This window comes from Oxyura jamaicensis, chromosome 6 (assembly GCF_011077185.1).
Source record: "Oxyura jamaicensis isolate SHBP4307 breed ruddy duck chromosome 6, BPBGC_Ojam_1.0, whole genome shotgun sequence".
Taxonomy (NCBI): Eukaryota; Metazoa; Chordata; class Aves; order Anseriformes; family Anatidae; genus Oxyura; species Oxyura jamaicensis.
This window is the reverse complement of record NC_048898.1, coordinates 7,188,740-7,201,314: the sequence shown is the minus strand read 5'-3', so window position 1 is coordinate 7,201,314 and position 12,575 is coordinate 7,188,740. Positions and strand designations below refer to the sequence as shown.

Below are 12,575 nucleotides of genomic sequence, written 5' to 3'. Positions count from 1 at the left end.
AGATCTTTCATCTGGAGAAAAAGACTTACGCTATTTCACAGAGGGCAGTCATAACTCTCAGTCATATTAGTAGATCCCAAAGTTACCCGGAGTTGAAAAGCTCCATTTTCCATTACCAGACCTCAGGAAAGTGAGATGCCCTGTAATTTAACCCCTCGCACATTTTGAATCCTACTTGAATAGTCTGGCTGTTTTGAAAAGTGCTATTAATTCTTCAGAGTGATGCTAAACTACCGGTATTTTGCAGTTTGAACTACTCATTGATTTTTTAATAATATTGTAATTCACCTTGTAGATCAATGCTTCCACTTGTACCTTTACATTCCATTTATACCTTTATCAACTTGCATTCTTCTAGAGAAATTATTTTGTCATAGTTCTTCATGGTATTATAAAAAAAGAAATGTAGTGGTGTTAAAGAAAGGATCAGCCATTATTATCAGCTATTATTACCGAGGACAAGTACCCATTTGACTGTCTGCATTTCTGTCTATTACCAAAACTGCTCAGAGGCAGTTTGACCTGAACTAAATGATGACCTTTCAGCCACTCACTGGGAGCTCTACAAGTCCCAGGAAACAATCAACCATTTCTCTCCTGCTCACTTCAGAATGAGAGAGAAAAAAATGCTGGGAACCTACTGCCTGAATTTAAGACTTTGTGGTGCAACATGCACTCAGGCATGCCCAAAATGAGGATCTTACTTGTGATCAGATCAAATTGCTCATCTGAGGTCAGAAAAAAAGACCTAAGAGCTGAGGACCTGTTTGGAAACACAGTAGGGAAATTCAGGATGTCAGTGGAGGTCAGGGAACTGAGGAACTCTCTTCTTTTTTTGGCATCATCTGATTTTTGAATGGTAGCAATGTGGTTTAGCAGTGAACAAATATGGAGAATAAATGACAAAAACCTAAATGGACACTGCACAACAAGCTGACAAGCTGTGCAGTACAAATCTGTCGACCAGCCCACCTCAGATAATAATGCATCTCAGATAACATTGAAAAGTGCTCTGAGACAAACCACTGGTAGGAATAGATTAACAGATTATCATTCATTTTAGCGTGCATTCATATACTTGTAAATGTCAGTCTTGAGGAAACAGTCTTTCCTTCTATTTAATCTGCTCTCTTCTGAAAAGGAGATCAGTGACTCAACTTCTCCCAGCTGACTCCCCACAAAAGTGCACATTTACAGCACATTGGGTCCCAGTTAGATCCTCACCCCACCTGGCCCCATTTAGCAATGCAGAAAGGACAAGAGGGTCATGATCTGCAAACAGAACGGTTGATTTAAATGTAGGAGGAGCTGTGTGCTCACATACTTGAATTCTCAAAACTAATGCATGAGGGAGACAGGCAACCTATGCTCTCATTTATGTCCGCTCGGTGAAACAAGTGGCGTCACTAAGTGTGCAAGCTTTCATTCCCATTTAAAGAGAAGAGTTTTTTACCCTCAGTGGAGAGGAGAGCGTGCTTCCCAAAGGCTCCAGGACTGGAGACACAAGAATGAAGAATTCCTCCCTGAGCTGCTTAGTGCAGTTGCATATGTTGAATACTATGTATTTATGTTGCATACCATGTATTTCTTCAGGACTGCTTGGATAGAGCTGGTATCTCCATTTAAATTGGAAGTATTGTTATTTCATTCTATTACATTTATTCTTGTTTCTAATTATGATAATGTATCTATCATGCCTAGCATGGCTCCTTTCCAGCATTATAAATTCACCTGCTCTTCAGTTTACAAGAGCATTGGGTATGTAAGACACGTAATATAAGTTAAATTCCCATTAATAAGGGTTTCCTCTTTTTCATACCTGTGACAGAGAGGCACGAGTCATGCTGTTGGATATTTTGGCCTTTGGTTTGTGGGAGCTCTGCAAGGAGGGCATCTCTTCCTCCTAAAATACAAAGACATGGATGGTAAAGCAAGAATGTAGGCTCAAATCTTTTGAATGACAGGCTGGAGGAGCAGGTACCAAATTTGCCTCTGCAGCGTACCCAGAGCCACCACAGCTTGGGCCTTCTCCCCAGAAAGACTTCTCCTTACTTCAGGTCAGAGAGCTACATCTGAGGCTTGTAAACCAACTGGTGAAGTCCTCATCATTGCCTGTCTGTCTCAAAGTCCTACTAGGGGCTGAAGTAAAAGACTACCAGGGTTAAGGCTGAGGTTGAAGATATCACCTCCTGCAGAAAGCAGTATTAAAACATGCTGTCTCAGGACTCTCAAGGTCACAGATAGTGTCCTAATCTGTGCTGCAGAAACTCTATATACATTGCAATGCAATTAAGGAGCCGATATACCATCTCTCACAGGTGCCTGCTGTCTATTACTGATGGACAGAAATAGAGGCAATGTCACTATGCAGCAGTCATCACTCAGTTTAAGATGTGCTTGATAGCAAAATTTTCAGGGCAGCACATCCTATCAAATTGCAGCCTAACTTCTTTGCAAATGCTTCAGAAATTGGTATTTCAATATAGGGAAAAGATAAGCATTTTCAGCCATGCTATGAATATCATAAGTTATGCCTTTATGTTTCTGTGGAACTATTACTATTATTTCCAGATGGTTATTTCACTGTTTTTCATTTCTGGCACCTATAATTTGTATTTTTGCCAGGGTTTACAAGGATTTCTCAAACTTTCTTTAATCTTCCAACGCAGGGTTTAGTAAGAAGGCAGAAGGATTGTATTGCCCACTGAGCAGAAGGGGCAGACCAAAGATGCATACCTGCCCAGAATGATAGTCCGAGTGAACAGTGGAGATAACAACAGAAATAGGGAGACAACTGGAAACCCCACTACAGTACTAAATGTTCTTCAGAGGGAAATGTCATCTCCACAGATTTCGTTGCAGGGAGTTCACAAGTATGTGTGTGTGTGTGTGTCTGTGTGTCTGTGTGTCAATGTGTCGGTGTGTCGGTGTGTGTGTGTGTACAGGGCCCACCCAAAGCACACCCAACTCAGTGCAGTCTCCCACTGATGGATATGAACTGAAATGAATGGGGGTGGGAACACGTAGAAAGAATGGGAAAGTGGAAGAACAAGATAAGTCTCAAAGGGAATGCAACCAACATAGTATCAGGTGTCCTCTGTTTTGACAAGCTAATGGTATGCTATCCCAGTTTTCATACCCAGTTGCCCATGGAAGCAAAAGCCTGGGGAGGCTATCAAGGCAAAAGCAAGCTTTTTCTCCTCCAAATAAGTAAAAGAAAACAGCAACAAAAGCCAGACAGATTTTTATTAGACAGAGGTCTGTAAGAGGACCTTAAAAGCATGCACAGCTTGAAGCCTTTGTATCTGAGTATTGAAAACTGATATATATTGCCGTTTGTGTAATAAAATGGGGACACTTCCCTCACTAGCGCTTGGTCTGCATCAGCAAAAAGAACCTGACAACAGCTGAGCTCTGGATCTGCAGCAGCTCGGCCAGTGTTGGTGACTTCACACAGAAGAGGTTTATCCTCTACTTTCAGAGAAGGCTCTTAGCACATCCCGCAAGCCACATTTCACATTCAACCTATCCTAGCAGGCAGCTTCTGCCACTCTTTCCTACCAGCTTCCACTCTTTTCCCTCCCTGTTTAACAGGAAGGAATGTGGACGTGCCAGCAGAGTGCAGGCCACAAGCTGGCAGGGCTGGTCGGGGAGGGAAGTTAAGATTTCTGAGCCATTCTTTGCCATCAAAAACCTCTTTGCAGTATGGTTTACAGTGGGGGAGCTCAGATGGCACAGGTTTTTCAGCAAGTTATCACAGCAATCTCCCTCTCTGAGCATTAATATCATCCGCACCTGTGCTTTCCCTGCATAGCTTTCGGGCACTTCTGGCCAAGAACAAAGCTGCTCCTCAGGGTCAAGTTCAGCCTCTGTGAAAGCGCTCAGCCTGCTCCTCCGGTGTGGGGCCGCATGAAGCAATGATGCTGTGAGCAGCGTGCTTGTGATCACCCAGCATGCAGCTCTGGCACCTCTCCACTGCACCGCAGTATGGCCTGGGGATGTATGTCCCTCAGGCTTTCCAAATAATGAAGGTAGACGCAGTCTCAGATCCTCCTGTGGGAGCTGCCAACGTGGAGAGGATTTTTTTTGAGTGGAAAGTCTCAGGGAAGCCTCTTATGTTGAAATTTAATAGGTAGATACTCCCAAAGCAGCTTGGAGAAATGGTCACACACATTTCATTTTAATAAGTGGAAAATATGTGGTCAGACTGCCAGATTTGTCAGCCTCTTTTGTGCATTAAACCGCTATGTAGAAATGATGAAATTGTGTGGCATTTCTATCTCAAAGGTAAGGGGCCCACCTCTTACTAAGCTGTGCTGTTTGTGGTATTCATTTTTTAACTGGCTTTTTTAACTGTGCAATTACAAGTGCATTCTTAGCACCTTTCCAAGCCAGAATGGGTTCTCTGGGCCAAAGGCTCAACTTCGTAACTGCTTACCCTCGGCATAACTTCAGGGGAGAAGCCTTGTCACTTACTCAGGAGCAGTGCTTGCAGACTGGGGCCCTCACGCATTTTCACTGTTGTTGTGAAGGGAGGAAAAGAGGATCCACTCCAGAAAGGTGTGACATTCATGTTTTGAAATCAAAACAAAATAAAACAAAACAGAAAAACAAAACAAAACAAAAAACACCAAACTGGAAAATCCATTGTTGGCTTGCTCGTAAGAGCGCAATAAAGCTAACTCGATCATCTGCTCTGAGGTCCAGAGAGCTCTTGTGTGGGCTTATGAAGCCCAGGAATAAAGCCAACTTGGCCCAAACAATGTCTCATTTGTTGACCACTTAGACTGCTGACTTTCCTTAGCTGGCTGTTAGATTTCACATTTTCATATGAGTGCAATGCGCATCCTGCAGCTCAGCTTCCTTCTATGGCTGGATCAGATTGGCATGTTGGAGTGTGAGGGTGAATTTCATTTCCTTGCGGTCTCATAGTTGAAATATGATGGGAGAGAGACATTATTCCTTTGAATGCATTTTTTCTGACAACCTGCTTTGTATTTCTGAGTAGATCCTTTGAGGAAAACCTACTTTCCTTCCCTCCTTTCTCCCCCAACTCTTTTAGCTCCTCTCTCTGAGCCAAGGTTTTTCCTTCCCTCGGATAATAAGTCAGGTGCATACCACAGCGAAACAACATTTTAATCAATTAGCAGTAATCCCTTGCTGACAGCAGTGCAATCACTCAGCCAGTATGATAAAGACACTCATCACAGGCGATTATGAGGAGATTAATTCCTTTAGGAATTGACTGTTGCTTCCCTGACAATAGCTCTGGGAGCAGTTTTGTTTAGAAATGTGTTTTCCCAGTGCAGGCACTTACCAATGTTTGCTTTCCCAGCAGTTCCCTGTCCCTTGTTAAAAGTTCCTGTTCCCTGGTTCTTCCCCCATGAAAAGGGGATTTATTAGCACAGATCAGAAATATCAATCTGGGTTACCGTATGTCAGACAAACAAACACATCCCAGGAGCCAGGTGAGGGCAGAACACTTTTTTTATTCTTTTGCCTACCCAGTACGAGGTTGTGGAGGCTAACAGAACAGGTAACACGTTCGTGCATGTTGCTCCAGCCAAGAAAATCTGGGAAACCCACATCATAAAAATGGAAATAGGAGAGGCGCTCCCCCAGCCGCCACAGCCCAGCCCGTGGAGGCGCTGACCTGGAGCTAAAATTATGTGGCTCTTCCCTCTCCCTCCCCGGCCTGACCCCCCGCTCTCTATTCACCAGCTCACCCCCACTCTCCCTGGACACGCTTGTGTCTCTCCCCCAGCACTGCTGCCTGTGTCGCTGCCCTGCCATCTGGAGCTGCAGCCCCGTTGCTCTGTGCCTCGCTGTGTTTGGAGAGAAAGGCAGTCGGTGTGGGGAAGAGCCATTTCCTGGCCCTGCCTTGTGACTCCTTCAAACACGGCGTCTGCTGGGAGAATTAAACGCCTCCTGCCTGCTCTGCTCCTTTTTGCCTCCAAAGACATTTCTTTTTTCCCTTGCTGAAGGGTCGGACATGGCCCCCACCTCCCGCCTCGCTCGCGCTGCGTGTAACGCAACAGCCAGAAAATGAGTGGCCAACAGCCCGGGGGAGAACCAGCGCTCAGACGTGAACAGCCTGCGCATGAAGGGTTCAGGGCAGGGCTTGTCAAAGCCTGATGCTTCTGCCTCCTGTTGCACAGGTAGGCTGTGCTGATGGATGGCCTGTTTTATGGCTAGTGAGATCCAGCCACAAGCGTTTCTAATCATTGCTCAAGGGAAGTACCAAACGATGTGAATTGACGCACAATCCAGATGCACCTACAGATGCCAAGGCTCTGGCAATGTCACAACGTTTTCTCAATACAGTCCTGACACTAGACACCAATTAAAATCAAGTCTGACCCAAGACCAGAGCAATTTCACGTAGGGAAAGAACACTAGAGCATTAAGTGAAACCCAGAGAACCTCACAGATAGAGGAGGAAAGCTCAGGGATTTCTGATGACAACCTGTTCTTCAGACCTTTGGGGAGACTTTGGCCTGAAATGGTTAGGCACCACTGGAATCCCCAAAAGATCCTTGTATATAGGAGCAAGAAGCCAGGGAGGGCACATCTCGGCACGAAGGGTGGCTTGAAGGCCATGCAGCAAGCCAGCCTGGGGCTGGCCTGGCCACCCCACTTCCCTGGTAAGGGACTACTGCAGCAGTCCGTGGGACAGCTGGAAGCCAAGGGCAACAGGTTACCCTAAGTGCTGAGGCCTTTCCAAAGCCTCTCATCAGGGTTAGAGGGATTTAAGATATGGGGAGGCAAATTGCCATGCTGCCAGCCCCATGTCCCAGCAAGAGCCGAGGGGCTGCCCGTGAGCAGGGCTGGCAGTGCGGGCCAGCGCCTACGGGACCGGCTTCTCCGGCTGCTCCTGCTTGGAGCAGTGCCCTGGGAGGCTGCGTGTCGGCAGGGAGGGCTAACGTGGTGGTGAAACTTCATTTCATGCTGAAATCTAAAGGCAAGGCTCAGCAAGAAATGGCCACTGGCCAAGTGGTAAAATAAATGAGGCCAGTGTCAGGAATAAATCTGAAATGCTGGAAAACACTGGAGCTAATCTAACATCAGGAACAGTATTTTAAGGCAGACTGACACGTAAGCAGCAGTGTCAGTGAAGGGAGAATATTGAATTATTCCCACATGAGCTTGTGGCTGTGCTTTCTTTGCACACGTTTGCATCTGATTCAGTGCAATCCAAGTCCTGTAACCATCATGTAAATGGTGGGATTTCCCCGGATCCTCTGCACTTCTGTCTTTGCGGTGCCATCACTGCTTCTTGCTCCTGTCGTGGGACTCATCAGAGGCCCCTCCAGGAGTCCAGGAGTTTTCCCATGGAGACTCGGGGGCACCTGAATACAGCAGACACACAGAAGGGGCAAGTTCTCTTACCCCTGTCCCAGATATCTCACGTAATCCGAATGAATCACAGAATCACAGAATAGTCTAGGTTGGAAGAGACCTCCAAGATCACCGAGTCCAACCTCTGACCTAACGCTAACAAGTCCTCCACTAAACCATATCCCTAAGCTCTACATCTAAACGTCTTTTCAAGACCTCCAGGGATGGTGACTCAACCACTTCCCTGGGCAGCCTATTCCAGTGACTAACAACCCGTTCAGTAAAGAAGTTCTTCCTAATATCCAACCTAAACCTCCCCTGGTGCAACTTAAGCCCATTCCCCCTCATCCTGTCACCAGGCACGTGGGAGAACAGACCAACCCCCACCTCGCTACAGCCTCCCTTCAGGTACCTGTAGAGTGCAATAAGGTCACCCCTGAGCCTCCTCTTCTCCAGGCTAAACAGTCCCAGCTCCCTCAGCCGCTCCTCGTAAGACTTGTTCTCCAGGCCCCTCACCAGCTTCGTTGCCCTTCTCTGGACTCGCTCGAGCACCTCCACATCCTTCTTGTAGCGAGGGGCCCAAAACTGAGCGCAGTACTCGAGGTGCAGCCTCACCAGAGCCGAGTACAGGGGGACGATCACTTCCCTGGACCTGCTGGCCACGCTGTTTCTAACGCAAGCCAGGATGCTGCTGGCCTTCTTGGCTGCCTGAGCACACTGCTGGCTCACATTCAGCCAACTGTCAACCACTACTCCCAGGTCCTTTTCTGCCAGGCAGCTTTCTAACCACACATATGTGCCACTGAATGTGCCACTGAATGTGCCACTGGAGCTGCCTTAGATTTCCCTAGTTCCCCCTTGTGCTGCAGAAACCTCACGGGGTGATTTGGTAGAGTCACAGCAGGGTGAGTGAGCCTGACTCACGCTTCCTTGGGTATGGAGATGAAGGCACCGGGTTCTGAAGTCAGAACAGGGTCATGGTGTCCACCCAGACAATGCCTGCAAGGGGGCCAAACATCTGCCAGTGTAAAGTGGGAGGAAATGCAAGGAAAATGAGCTGAGATGATTGCAAAGGAAATCTCTGCCAGCCACGGGCTGAGCAGTGCTCAGTCACTGCTGTCAGAAGCTGCCTGGCGGTGTAGATGTGGATGTTATGCCAGAGCTCGCGTAGAAGCAGAGTGATTCATTCCATTTCATTATGAAATGATACCAAGCACCATAAATTGTCAACTTTCAAGTTCATAATTTATAAATTAAGCTTAAATAGCCCATATTCTGAGCCCCTCTCCAGCCACTCATTTATCTTTCCCCTGTGAAAAATTAATGAGTCCATAAAATAGCTTGTAAATTTAGAGCAGTCACTTTAAAAAAAAAAAAAAAAAATCAACACTGCAACTTTCCTGGAGACTCTGAAGCATTAGCTGGCTCCAGCCACTGCTCTTAATCACTGGTCTTAGGTGTGCTACCGTGCTACAGCAAAGAGCTAGGACTCCTGCTGTAGACCAGTGCCAGAGACAAGATAAAGCACTCCATGGTTATTAGGCAGTCCTAGTACAGCAGTCCCTGCTTTCAGCAGCCTGGCAGACCGCTTCCTTCAGGGGCTGTTGAGGACTTAACATCTTACCCAAGATGTTGGGAGAAGAATTAGCAAGGCAATTTTTATTATCAACTTTTCTAAGTGGAAAATTCACCCTAGGCAAAACTTCTGGTCTGTGGGAAAGAAAACGAAGAGAGCCAGCTCTGCCAGCTCTGCATTTCCACTCAGAGAATACCCTGTGGAGCCCTTTTGCTAGTTTGTGGCCTTTTTTGCCTCTGGACAAAAAGCTGTGTTGGCTTTACAAGACCCTCCGCAACTTTGCAAGGACCTGTATTCCTGCCCAGTGTGTGCGTTTACTGATCCCACGTCAAGATTAGAGAGGGACAGCAGGCGATCAGAGGGCTGGAGGAGACTGCTGGGCTGAAGGACGGGCTGGGGAGGCACGATGCTCGAGGGGCTGGAGCTGTGAAGGAGCCCACAGCAGAGGAGTGCAGAGACAGGCAATAGGCTGGTCCGGAGGGCACCCATGGGTGCAAAGGTGGCTTTCTATGCCCAGTCTACCTCCATTCTCTTCTACCATCTCTGGGGACTTTGCTCGACACCAGACAAATGTCCATGAAGCCTATTAAAAACCAAAGACATCCCTGCACAAGAACTCCAAACAAATTCCTGTTCGCTGCTCTGTGCTGGGGCAGGGATGCCAGAAGAGGAGACAGGATTTCGTGCCTGCTGCAGCAAGTTAAGGCACAGTAAGGGATTTTATGTATCACAAGGGAGGGTGATAGCAAGAGATGAAGGATGAGATGGCTGGAGGATGAGCTCCATGGTTTTCTATTCATTTTTTATACTTACGCTTCACATTTGGAGGGATTTGCTCCATGAAGAGTTTTTGCTAAAAAATTGTTTCACAGAAATGAACTCATGAAATATCCAACTCTTTCTAATTGCACTCGGAAAAAAAAAACAAACAAACAAAAAAAAAACATTAGAATAAACAAGGCAGAATTAGCAAGGCACAGGGATTATTTTTCCCCTTCTGGATACATATGTATGAGTATGTTTTGTATTCCTTCTCCTGTATAGTGTAAATACGACTGTCATGAACAGTAGGTCGCTATGACAATTTATGACAAAAGTGGCAAAAGTGGCAGCTTTTATTAGATGTAATATTAACTTATTCATTAAATTCCTACAATCAAACAATAAAATGGATACTATTTCTGTGGGGACAAAATGGAGAGATGAACATAATAACTTTATCTCTTCCGCATGTAAAATATTCGTAATTGAGCAGAAAGCCTGATCCCGAATGCTTACAAATATAAGGCTGGGGCAGCAAATGTGATTGGATTTCTTATAATCTAATCATTTTGCTCCATATGTGGCCCCCAATCTGTTTAGGATTGTTAAAATTCCTGGGTATTGTAGTGCCTTCCCCAGAGACGGCCGGGAAGGGCTGAGGACAGCCTGGACCAGATGGGATGCCAGTGACTCCAGCCAGCAAAGGCAGAAAAGAGGACAGCGGTTAACTCCTGCTCTGCCGGCCACCGCAGAAGATGTCTGTAAGGAAAATGAATGCAGTCTGCTTTCCTGACAACACTGTAACATGCACTTTGTAGTTTAATGCTCCTGGGAGCAAACCGCTGCAGCCCCTGGGGACACACAGAGCATAGACCAGTAACCACATCCTTCTGAAAAGGTGTTCTGTGCTTCAGGTGGAAATTTAGGTTGCTTGGAAATTCCCATGGAGATGTGAAGGAGGGAGCTCTCCCTGGAGCCCAAGAGGGAAGTGAAATGGTTGAAGTGAAACCAGCACCCACACGGTACAAGGCCTCTTGGCCAGATCGAAGGTGTTTGTAAAAAGCCTGTGGAGAGCACAGGGAGCACAAGAGATCAGGGATTCTCCCTCCAGACAAGTGAAATTTGGCAGGCCTGTGCTTGATTTAAGAGCAAGAGCCTGGCTGCTCAACATGCCCTGTTCCTCTCCAACTTGTCATTAAGAGGAATTAAACCGGCCCTTGAGAACCTCCGCCATAGAAAACATTTGGATGTTCCTTGTTCCCAAGGGTGGATTAGCCCTATTTATACGAGTTTAATCCTTTGGCATGTAAAACAAGCAAGACTGTAGCTAAAAACAAAATATAGGATTACCTTATTAAAATGGCGCGCTGATTATGGACAATGCCACTTCTTTCCCTTCTGTGACTTTGGCAATTGAAACCTTCAGCAGCTTCCAGCTGAACTGAAACCCTCACGTTATTATTCCTTACCTGCCCCAACTGATTCGCTCCTTTGATGGGAATTTTGTAGGTGCCTTCTAAGGCATTTTAACAAGAACCTTAACCTAAAATCCTGAAAGCCTGGGGGTATGGTAAATGAAAAGGAAATGAAAATAGCAGCTTAGGACCTTCAATATGTTTTCCTCCTTAATTCATAAAGAAGCTGTTAGTGTAATACTGAATCCTGGCTGGGGACTTGAAGATACTTCTGTTGCACTGAATTTAGTCTTGTGGAGGAACAAATTCTGCCACCAAAAAATAAGGTATTTTCCCAATAAATCGGATATAGTACCCTCAGAAGCAATCTCTTACATCCTGGAAAATCAGAGTTTTGCATAGGAAATCTCCCTGTATCACCTGTATTATTGGTCTCTGGATTCCTCTAACTACTACTGCTCTTAAAAATATGGAATAAGAATATAGTGAGGGATAATCATATTTCCATATTGTTTAGATGGCTGCTTAATAAAAGACCCTTCAAGGCTATCTTTTGTTTCAGTAGTATCAGAAAAAAAGATCATTTTCAAGTGTAAAGGCAGCAGCATCTTATTCCCTGGCAAGGGACGGCTAAGCAAAAAACTTCATCTGCAATTTCATTATTTACAACAATTACCACTATATAATCCTCCGGAGAACTTCTTAACAGAGACATACCAAAGAGGTTATGGATCCCAAATACTGCAGGCCACGGGCTTTTCATCCTACAAAGCCAATATGCGATGCTGGGACAACCCACTAGCTTCCGAAACAACCTATTCCTTTATTTCCTGCTGCAGGAAAATTCCTTAGAAGGAGACTTATCTGCTTTTCACTTCCGAGCAATTCCCTGTCTCTCCTGCTTATTAATGCCACTGAATAGCAACAGACCAGAGCTTTTCTTATCAGACAGTCCTTTGAATGTTTGTGCATTGCAAGGGCTTAACAAAACCTGGAAGAAATAGCAGCAGCTGCTCCACGACTGTACCCTCGGTGGGCTTTAAGCTCCAGACTTTTGCTTAGGTTTGTCTTTCACAGTTTCAAAGGGAAGTGTGATTTTGGAGCCAAAGCTGTCTAAGAAGATATTTTTTGAGCAGTAATACTAACCATCAGTATGTTAACTTCTGAAGGACCTATTAGCTCTGGTAGCTGTCAAGCAGTGATTCTGACAATCCCTCCACTTGGGAGGGGATTTTTACAGAAATTCAGACCCCTCTTCCATAGCCAGTAGGACAAGTTAGAAGCTAGAGTCTTTTGCCAAGAGGAGTGAATTGTAACTTGCAGCCATGGAAAATGCAAAATATATTTGGATGCCAACAGATCAGATGCAGAACACGTTCAAAAACGTCAGACAGCAATAGCTACTTCCACTCAATGCTATGAACACAGGTTGTAAGTCCTGATTAGTTAAAAAGATATTTTAGAGACAGATATGTAGCTGTAAG

The 12,575-nt window shown here is 45.6% G+C and overlaps 1 long non-coding RNA gene across 1 annotated transcript in view; it reads right to left on the bottom strand.

Moving 5' to 3' along the window:
- The window catches only part of LOC118169147, a 62,573-nt gene that overhangs the window by 16,545 nt on the left and 33,453 nt on the right, over positions 1–12,575 (bottom strand). The window contains exon 2 of the long non-coding RNA XR_004751938.1: positions 1,820–1,903. This is a non-coding gene — a long non-coding RNA (uncharacterized LOC118169147). The remainder of the gene's footprint in view (positions 1–1,819; positions 1,904–12,575) is intronic.